We start from the raw sequence: 10,986 nt of genomic DNA on the forward strand, positions 1-10,986 counted from the left end.
TTCGAGTGGCTGAGATCGTCATAAATGGCAAACAATTTATCCGTCCAGTTAGCCGATTAATCGTTCTTCCTGCCTTTCCTACTGATTCTACTGTATGAGTGGGATTTCTTTGGACAAATATGTTGTCATATTTGGGGGCGGCTGTTAAAAATCCCAATTAGTCACTCTATTGGGAGACACGCCCACTTCCTGGAACTTCCTTCACCTGAGGATAATTACCTTACTAATCAACCTCACTAGTGTGTCTCTCTTTGTGCTGACTGTTTGCTCCTCAGCTTGCTGCATGTGTTTGCTGCGTCTATGACTTTGTAAGTTTATTCAAACTTTCTGTGTTGATATTAATTTGATAACTGTTGATTTGTTTAAAGATTTTCTTTATGGTTATGTGAATGTATACTTATTATTATAATTTGTATCAGTAAAGTTAACTTTGTTTGATTGTAGACACCAGCAATATGCAGCAATTGTAAAGCCATATTAAGGAAATCGGAGAACCAAGAAAGAAAGCAAATGGCAATAAATCAATTGAGAAGTAACTTCTGGATTCATTCCTGTGTTCTAATCGACACACCATTCTGGTAGCACTCATCCTTAACCAGTCAAACACCAAATATTACACACCCATAATGCACCACAATAATGAGTGTACTTCTGATGTACACTCAATGGAATAATACCCATAATGCACTGTAAGGGTCGTACCGAACGAATTCCAACGTCTCGCTAGAAGATGGCGCCACGGCTGAATCATCCATCCATCCATTTTCCAAACCGCTGGTCCAGTGGTGCTACAGCATGATATCTTACAGGTATAAATTCATTTTTAATTGATTATTACATTCTTTAATTAATAAACACATAGTATATTGCAAATAGACAATATGATACGTCTTTTCTAACCTAACCTTTGCGATTTATAACAACCCTTATTATTTGCACAGAGTGAAAAATTAACTTTAGACAGATATGATAACAGCAATAATTAAATAAAACGAGATGGCACACTAACAGCACTTAAACTTCAACTAGCAATGTATGCCAAGACAAATCTGCTTACTTGGTGGAATATGTAGATGGCTGCAGTGGTTTGTGTGTGAGTTCACATGCACAATTCATTCCCAATGCAAAACAGTAAACTTGCTGTTAATATGTTGAAAATGAATGGCAAACAAATCAATTTCCTATTAATAATTCCCAGAGATTTCCAGCTCTCCGCCTGTACTGAACCAGCAGCAAACCTTTGGCAACAACAAACGTTTTGCTGCTACTAGCAAAAAAACCTTCGGTGAATGTTTGACTAGAGTTAGAACTTTAGACTAGAATGTCTATGAAACATAGAATGAACTTAAAACATTACTGTAGTCAAGTGAATTCAAGTCACCTCCATTTATATAGCGCTTTTTTACAATACAGATTTTTACTAAATAAAACAATGCAGAACATTATTTTAGAGTCTTCTGCTTTTCTGGATCATACAGCACAGGCTCCTGCAGTTCTATGTCCTTGGACATTCGTTCATCATTCTGTACTTTCCTGTTAATCTGTGTGATGGCCACCCATAACAGGATATATCCTAACACCCGCAGACAGTTGACCAGTCCCAGAAACAGGAACCTGATGAGGGTCACATTACATTTTAGCATGCATCAGTTGGGGCTACATGATACTCCTGCCAGATTTGCTCACCTAAAAGTCTCAGTGTCATACATTCTGCAAGCACCTCTTCCACCACATTTCTTGTGACCCTTATTTCAGACAGGTAGAGTCAACAAGAGCGCCAAAGTAAATGGGAGCAGGAATACCACCTTTAAAAGAGTGAAATTACATTAAAAACAATGCTGTGCCAGACCTTAATGTGAATAACATCAGTGAATTAATGTCCATTCTTGCGGGGCACTTCTTCTAAATAAACCCAAACAATACAAATGTGAACTTACCCCAAACTCTTAAAAACTAATAGTAGCACGCCCACTGAGAGAGACTTTAGCTCAGGATCCACAATCCTGCAAGGACATATTAAACATTTAATACACATTTCATCCATATAAATATGGTATATATACCATTGTGGAATAAAACAAAGTTGTGATTAATCACTGCAAGATATGTTGTAAAGTAATTAAACAGAACCTCAATGAGGTGATGAAGAAGGGAACAGTTCCCAGACAGAACACAAAGAAGGCGAGAGACTGCAGTGCCAAATAGATGTAGAACATTACAGTACATCTGCTCTCTCATGAACACTGTCCCAGCACTGCAGAGGAGTTCCCAGCACTCATTCCCCAGCTCTGGACACATGCACAGTGGAGGAATGTCTGACAAAAACATGCAAATGAAAAAAAAAGACACTCAAACACATGTAATAAAGACACTCAAACACATGTAATAATGAATTTGAGGTCAACAGTTAAAGGTAGTTGTTCACCATATTCTGCCCTGTGCCACGAGTGGAACTGCAGCCTGCGTGACAAGGAGAGATGTAGGTCACTCCATTCTGTCCACACACTGGGTCCCATTGGAAGTCAGGACACCCACAGTCGGCATTGCAAGAAGTGAGTACATCACTGCTTATATTCTGAACTTCTACAGATCTGCCACATAAACAATATATTATATTATATTACATATTTCTATGACCCTACATAGGGCCAGCAGTTCGTTAAATAGAAAGATTGAATTGATGGATAATGTATAGTTTCCATGATGCAATAAGAGTGTGACTGGAGATGAAAGTACCCTTTATAGGGGACTGTGACCCCAGCGACATCTGTATTTTCACAGCTAAGAGCAAAGTAAGGTATGGTGAGAAACAATGCGGCAATAGGCTATGTGCACAAGCGTAATTTCGAACTTCCGCTATTGTCAGAAGTCGGCATGTCAGTTTCCGGTTTACGGCTGTTCATCCGCATCCGCTATAAACGAACAAGATGAGTGCTGCTGTTGTACGAAAAAAAGAGTTGTTAAACACATAAGTTTCTAAGAACTGTAGGTGGATCTATCATCTAGCGCCCGTTTCACACATACCCCGTTTGCAGTGTGTGTTGCGGTGCAGGAGCAACGCGTGCTATAGTGCTTTCACATATGATGCGTTTGCAGTGAATAACTGATCCGCGGCTGTACCACAAACACATACTTACTTTTTTTTTTTTTTTGCGCGTCGCCCAAAATGTCTATTTTGTGCAGCCACTGCGCACGAAGGTTGGTGTTTTTCGGGAAGCGTTGGAAGCTCAAATGGCTGTTAGCGACTTGAAGCAGAGCAAAGTGGCACACAGCAGTGCTCCGTCCTAACGCACCATGTTAACAGGTTAGGGCTTTCACTTTTCACATCGTTTCAGATGCGGCACGTATAACAGCAGTGCAGCGATCGTTTCTGCACCGAATTTATTTCTGCTGTGTTGCATTAAAGTGACACCGCATGTTTCGTGGTCAAAATGCACAAAGATTGACCTGAAAATGTAGTAATTTCACCATAAATGCGTTTCATTAAATAAAATGTAGTAATCTCACCATAAATGCATTTAATATACCGGTACTACTATTTTTCACAGTCATCTGAAGACTGTGAAGACCGGGGTAAATCAAGGAAAACTACAATTAAGGCGACATAATGAACAACACTCGTCTCATTCGTGGAGGTGGAAAAACAAGTTCTTTGTGACATGCAAGATCTATTGTAGGCTATTACAATTTAAATGCAAAAGAAAAGGCATGTGAGTCGGCTGTTTTTGCCAATTTTAAGTTTTAATTTAAAATATTTGCCATTTTAATATAGTAAATTTGACCACTTGCTTGAGCAACTTAATATAAGTAATGCATGGAATAATAGCCCTAACTTGCGTTGTTTAAATTGTGTTTAAACGTGCATACATCCATTAAAGAGTGTGTACAAAGAGAATCGCAATGCTGACAACTTTTTTTGAAACAAAAGTTGCAGCACAACTTCTGGATTTTAAATAAAAATAGTAAGTATGTGTTTGTGGTACAGCCGCGGATCAGTTATTCACTGCAAACGCATCATATGTTAAAGCACTATAGCACGCGTTGCTCCTGCACCGCAACACACACTGCAAACGGGGTATGTGTGAAACGGGCGTTAGATGATAGATCCACCTACAGTTCTTAGAAACTTAGATGTGTTTAACAACTCTTTTTTTCGTACAACAGCAGCACTCATCTTGTTCGTTTATAGCGGATGCGGATGAACAGCCGTAAACCGGAAACTGACATGCCGACTTCTGACAATAGCGGAAGTTCGAAATTACGCTTGTGCACATAGCCTATTGCAGTGAAAAACGACATTCTTGCAGATCTCAGCAGATCCAGTTTAAACCTCTTCATTATCCATCCACTCAGGAACATACCCAGAGACACTGGCGGAATAGATGTCACTCCTACAGAAATATATAAGCACACTCAGTTTAAACAGCCAGCAGACAAATAAAAATAATAAAATAGACATTGCAGTAATCATGGCAGTTGTCACCTATGAGAAAGTTTGTCTTGGATGCACTTTGTCCAAACTGCTGTTCCAAATACTTTGGCGTATATGTTATGAGTATGGCAAAGGCATTGAATGCCACTACATTGGAAACCAGGTAGAGGAGATATATCTTGTTGGTGAGCAGACGCTTCAGAGACGGACCAAAATCTAGATAACAGGCAAATAAGCAAATGTTGAGAACAATCTCTTTTATTTAATTTTTTTACATTGTCATAGTAGACCATAATAATACTCTATAATTTATAATAATAACCTCCGTTAATTTTGCTGAAAACTCATATTCTTCCAAACCTTTATTACGTTGATCTGTGTTACATACATTTTCTGGAGGATCTCCTGACCACCTTTTCAATATGTATAATTAAAAGAGACTGAAACTGTAAAGCTCCATAGTGACACACACACACACACACACACAAACATCATAAAGTACTACATACTGTATGACTAATTAGTCTCAGAGACTAATTTTATTTAAATAGACCTAATTTGCATGCATCTAACCCTTGTGGTCTGTGTAAGGTTGCCATACCTTTAGCTATCTCTGTAATGCTGGGTGTGTGTTTATGTTGTCTGGAGGGGTGGTCTAACTCATAGGTTTGGGGGTTTTCAGGTAAAGCTCTTGGCAGGAACCAGAGAGGCAAAGCCGCAAGCAGAGTCAACAGCCCAGACACCACATAACCCAACCACCAGGCCCCAACCCAGCGAGAGTCCTGAGGGGTGATGGTCACACTCTCTGATAATGAGAAGAAAATAAACAATATATGTGAATATATATTAAAACCTCCACCGGGCTCACCATCTTATTTCACTATTCGCCCACTCCATTCTATCACACCTGCTATCAAAAACAGCATTTATACTCCACAGTCACTCAGTGTCTGATCTCTGGTAAGAACAAATGGACTTCTCTGTTTTTAGTTAGTAGAGTTACTTACCTCATGTCCATCTCAGCTTTCCTTCATCGAAAGACTCTTTATCTTCATCATGTTCTCCATCTGTGTGGTTCCCATCTTGCCTGTCCTGCAATCCCAACTGTTCTTTTTCTGTTGTCATACTTACCTGTTCACTATCCATAACTTTAAAAAAAAGACCATGCACTTGGGTTCCCCATGAAACTGTGTGTGTTGTCTACCTGAAAGTAGACCAGCCCTTTATTATGAACTCAGCGGGATTTTAACTTCTCGCAGAGGACAAGCTGATAACACTCCCTCCTTTATCTTAACCACAGTGAGCAACCATATCTTCATCCCTGCCATCTCTGTTGTTGAGATCAACCATCCTTTCTTCCGTTCCCTTTTCCTGACCATAGAGGCCACTCATGGGCTATAATTCTCTTAGGTATCAGGAGTCTCCATTGAACCTTTTGTTTTTGCCACAAAGACCAACCTTAATCCTCCTTTACTACTCCACCAACTCCTCCATGGTATTTCCACCCATCAACTCCTCAGGGGTCCCTCATTTCACTGGCTCCCTCTGTGTCACTCCTCCCTGCATTTTTACCTTGTTACATCTGTCCATGGATTCTGCCAGACTCCTTTTGTATTCAGCCTTCATGTGTTGGGCCCCCCTAATTCTGTTTCTCCTAACTTTTCAGGGAGTCCTGTTTTCCCCAAGGTACCAAATGGGTCTGTTCTCCTGGTGACAGTAATGGATGGTGGTAATGGCTCAGTCCATCTACAGCCTGAAGACCAACTCAGTGCTCCCAGCTGCATCTGCTGCTTCCCTGAAGCATACTTCCCCTGATCCGCTGAAGCATCGGAGATCCCTGTGGCACAACCCACACTATTGGTTCCCTATGGTGGGTTTCTAATCTTCTAATCTGTTGGCTCTTCTGTGGTCTTCCACTCAGCCGGCTTTCCTGAGGCCTCATAGTCTGACTCCCCATCCTGGGTCATTTGCTCCTCTGGCTTCCCCAAAGCTCCCTATTCTGCCGGATCCCCTAAGGCCTCCTGCTCCACCTGTACCCTCATGGTCTTCTGCTCCACCATCGTGTTCAACTGTTCTGCCACGATTTTTCCAGCTCTACCATGGTGGTCTTCTGCTCTGACAATGCTTCTGTGGTAGTCCCCTGTTTTCCAGATTGAGACCCTACCGACCTTCTAACTCCACCTTGTCCATTACCATATTCATATACCATGAATATGAATATGTCTGGTATTTTGTATTTGCATTGGTCCTTAAAAGAGGAAGTACTACCATGGTACATATGTCAAAACAAACAAAGTAATACTGCCCCTCTTTTTGGTACTTTCTTGTTTGTGACCTCTAAGGTATAACAATTTTAACTCACCTCTATTAACCAAGCCAATATCCACGTAAATACTAGCACACAGAGATCCAAGCAAGTAACCGAAAATTGGCCCGATGACTCCAAGTGTGTGCAGGCAACCTACAGAAAATAAACATCACATGAGGGACAAGGGTACTTTGGTTTGAGATTAAAACACACACACACACACACAATAATTTTCTCACCAATGTAAAAAGCAGAGTTTTCTGGGTGTGCATTATCATCTATGAAAGACATTCCCAAAGGGCCGATGCTGGCTTCCCCGATGCCACGAATAATGTTTCCCAACAGCACAATCACCCATGTGGGCGAGCTTTCCTCTTCCCCTTTTTGGCATCCAATACAACCCATATAGAGTGCTCTGTTGGGTATTTTACTGCTTTTTACGATAAAAATATCCCACATGCTTTTCCACATATAACCATGCATTACCGGACACAAGCTGTTGAACAGTATTCTGGGTGTCAGATGAGCATGTGGATCTCACTGTGAAATTATCAGCATCATTAGTGTGGGCGGCAGCTGTATCGTACTTGTACCTGTCAGAAACAAACAGACACATAAATAGTAAAAGCATTAACAATACAGATCTTCAAGAATACTGATCTTTATGAGGTGGATCTTTATTTAATATTTTAGTATGAATTTGCTAATTAGGTTATTATGTGATGGCCATCCATTAATTTATTCAACATAACATTAAAAGTAATTAATAGATACAATGACTTAAAAAGACATCTTTTATAAACGACAAATCTCATAAAATATCAGATAAGGAAAATGAGTCATTTGAACTTTTTATGAAAATGTTATGAGTTTTTTTTTTAAATCACATGAAACTGAACATGAATACGAAGAGTAATATTCTATCTAAGGACTTACAAAATATTTGTTTCTGTTCTTCATCGCAGACACCCTCATTTGTCATTGATCCAAGAACGTTACTCACCGGTCCATAATGAAGTGAGGTAAAGCCATTATCAGTGTCCCAATACCCATCAGCAGAACCCCTGCTCCAATGATCTTGGGCCTGTGAAACTTAGCACCAAAGTAGCTTACCACAGTGGTGACCAACAGATTACCTGGAAGCAAATGTGAGCATACCATCAATCGACTGTCCCAGATTCAGTCACATTACAGCCTCAGTGGTGTGACTCACTGCTATAAGTACTCATCTAACGGGTGAACCTCGGCCCTCATTTCTCAGTGCAGCTCGACACATCTCAACTCACCCATTTCAAAACTGCCATCGATGATACCAACAGTAGAACTTGGGATCTCAAACCACCTCTCAATCTGAGTGATGGTGCTTTTGGTGTAAGCCCCCATCAGGGGCGGACTGGCCATCTGTGTGATCTGGAGAATCACAGAACGGCCGGTACTCCAGGACGGCCCACCGGCCCACCGGCCCACCACCCCACCACCCGCCACCCACCACACACGCAGTCAAAGACATCCCAAGTCTCCCGGAAGTTCCCCGCATATTTATAGCGGCTCACTGATGCCCGCAAATTAGTTAAAATCTCTCGGAATCTAGAGCGAATAAGAGTGCGCATGCGTAGCGCGCGCACGGCAGAGAGAGGGAGCGAGCTAGAGACCTTGCGTGTGTGTGCTAGTATGCGCGTGTGCCTCACGAGGCGCATGTAAGGACCCAACCAATCAAGTGCGGGCGGGCTTTTATCTCTACTACTGACGAACCGAATTAATCAGAAATTACTTTGCAAGTTACTTGCTAGGGATGATGTTAGGAAGTGATATTCAGCTTGCTACATTTTTAATGATTACAGTAGTTAAAACAGCTAAACTTCAACATTTTAGCTGTAAAATGCCACATGCAGTAGCTTATATTAAGAAATATGTTGTGCTTTTACTTTTAAAAATGTTGGTAACGTTACAGTTAATGCTTACAAACTTTGAAGATTTTGAATACAGAAGTTACATTTGTAATGGTGTAGCCTATTTTCATTTAGATGTGGTATTATTATTTGTGCAGTAGCTAAGATTAATTACTGCATAAATTAATTAAGATTATTAAGTAATAAATTCATTTTAAGACAGCATGGAATAGATTGTATAATTTGCTGTTAGCTAGGTATAGTATTATGAGCCACAATTAAAGTCTTGTGACACTCATGCAGGCAGCAGGCGTTATTGTTGTTGTTGTCGAGTTTCCGCGCGCCGATTGCTTTGGGCCGGGCCTAGTCAAAGTCCAGGGCCGTTTTTTAGTCCCAGTCCGTCCCTGGCCCCCATCAGGGATTTGGAGAAATAACAGAAGGCAAGTACACCAATAAAGATCTTTCCAGTCACAAGGGTAGAAAAGAGATTAAGTTAGAAGATTTAACCTTTTTTTGTGGCAGAAGCTGTTATACACCATTATACAACAAATAATCAGCTAATAGTGGCTCTACAATTGTTGCTCGGTTAAACATGCATATGGTCAAAGACAATGTCTCTTGCCTTTAGACTTGGGGAGCAGCATTTGGCCTGAGATGTTTTCTTATTACTGTCTGAATACTCCATTGGTCTGGACTCAAAGAACCCCTCCGGGCTGCCCTCCACTATGCAAAACAAAGCTCAAACTGATGAAAAATGAAAGAAGACAAACTCTGCAAAGTTGAAGTTGTGTGCTTATGTGGAAAAATGGATACTGTAAAAAATGTAATTATTAAAAAAAACAAAACAAAAAAACAATAAAACAAATAAAATAAAATGCTAATAATAAACTGATGACACACTAAACAATTTTCCCTTTCAGTCCATTCCCTGTTAATAATTTAGCATATTCTGGGTTTATGCAGTTCATGATAATATAAAAAAATTGGCAACAATTTATTTAAGGACATTTTCATTTCCTTTGTACAATCAACCATTTTGATACTATGTTGAACTGCCTCGATGTCTTAAAAACGGACAAAAAGTAAATAAAGTTAAGAACCACTATTTAACAGACTTAAGCAGTAAGAGACTTATTTTGTTCGATCCTTAATGTTACAGTTTCTTTTAAATAAAAAAGTGTATCCATCCACTTCTATCATGTCAGAAATGATTCAAGGCAAAATACATTGTAATCAAATGCAAATGAATATGCAGTTGAAATATGCAGTTGAAATATGCCCAAAGCGGGATCTCTGAAAATGTCTTTTATATTCACATACAAGTCATTAGACAGTTTTATTAACCTTTAACTTCCACTGAGTGTTACTTTAACCCTATTGTAGATCAATCAAAACCATTACATTTACATGCAGTAGGTTTTACACAAGTTGTTTACATGTTGATGCCTTTTTGAAAGAGCAAAAACATTTTTCAACAAGCTGAAATTAACTAAATGACTATATTTGTGTTGTAAAAATAGGTTTTAAGATCCATCGAATTGTACTTCTGAGACACTTTACATTAATACTACAGAGTAATAACAATGTATTAAATGCACCTTGATACATTTATGCTGTATACTTGAGTTACTGTTAGGATGCAATGTTGCTCAGGGAGAAGGTTTATCTGTATTCAAGTGTATGTAATAAATATGTATGTTCTGTTAGCAGTTCACATGTGCCTTCACTGCCTTACAAAATAGTAAACTTGCAGTTAATATGTATAAAAATGGCAAATAAATCACTTTCTTAAATAATTGCTTAGGTTTGCAACGCTTTACCGGTTTTTCAGCTACTGGCAAACCCAATGCCCTGTCAGACCATTTTGGGATCCAATATACAATGTACCAGTTACGTAATTTGTTGGTACTCTTTGGTCATTTCATGACTTACTAATTGACAGCATAACCACGAGGTCTCTATGGTTGGCAACTTCAGCAAAGGAAATAACATGCAATAACAAGTGATATGGACATTTTCCATTTACATTACAACCATATCCCTTTATATGATATATAATTAAAATGAAATATCAGCAATCCGATATTGTTACAGTTTTCTATTACACATGTTTATGAGGTCAGATGACTTTATGTGTTGCGTCACCAACACCATAAAAGGGCAGCTACATCATCATATCCCCAGTTCCCAGTCAGTCATGTTCGATATTACGTCAGAACTGACTGACTAATGAGATCTCGTCTGAGACTCCAATCACCTTTGAGTGGTAACAAAACAAGCCAATGCACATAGGCAAATGAGATTTGCATCGCAAGCCACTCCCCATACATACGGGTAGAAAAGGCAGCGTGCAACAT

At 39.6% G+C, this 10,986-nt stretch overlaps 1 pseudogene; it reads right to left on the reverse strand.

Annotated features, from left to right (window-relative positions):
* Positions 1–1,425: 1,425 nt before the first annotated feature.
* On the reverse strand, positions 1,426–8,106 carry LOC130092515 (solute carrier organic anion transporter family member 1C1-like; annotated as a pseudogene).
* Between the last annotated feature and the right edge of the window lie 2,880 nt (positions 8,107–10,986).

The sequence above is a fragment of the Rhinichthys klamathensis genome, unplaced genomic scaffold (assembly GCF_029890125.1).
Source record: "Rhinichthys klamathensis goyatoka isolate OS25496 unplaced genomic scaffold, OSU_Roscu_1.1 h1tg000176l_1, whole genome shotgun sequence".
Lineage (NCBI taxonomy): Eukaryota > Metazoa > Chordata > Actinopteri > Cypriniformes > Leuciscidae > Rhinichthys > Rhinichthys klamathensis.